Consider the following 345-nt stretch of genomic DNA (forward strand, 5'->3'; position numbering starts at 1 on the left):
TGGGGCCTGGGTCGAGGTCCCTTCACTGCAGAGGGTCCGGGGTGCCCAGGCTGCAGGCTGGCTCCTGACGTTTCTGGGGGAATGAGGTGATGATGGGTGGGGATGTCAGAGCCACGTGTGTGTGTGTGTGTGTGTGTGTCTTTTCATGAAGGTGGGCTCTCCGGCAGCTCCCGACTCCTGCCTGGCACTAACCAGAAGGGAGAGGGGTGGAGGGTGGGTGGGGCAGGGGGGAGGGGCAGTGTAGCCCAGGCAGCTTCCAGGGCAGACACAGCGACCTGTCCGCAGGGTGGGGAGTGGCTCAGAGAGCCGGCTTGCGGGGGCCCTTCTCTCTGCCCTGCGCCCACC

The sequence above is a fragment of the Lipotes vexillifer genome, unplaced genomic scaffold, assembly GCF_000442215.2.
Source record: "Lipotes vexillifer unplaced genomic scaffold, Lipotes_vexillifer_v1.1 scaffold1094, whole genome shotgun sequence".
NCBI classification, from domain to species: Eukaryota; Metazoa; Chordata; class Mammalia; order Artiodactyla; family Lipotidae; genus Lipotes; species Lipotes vexillifer.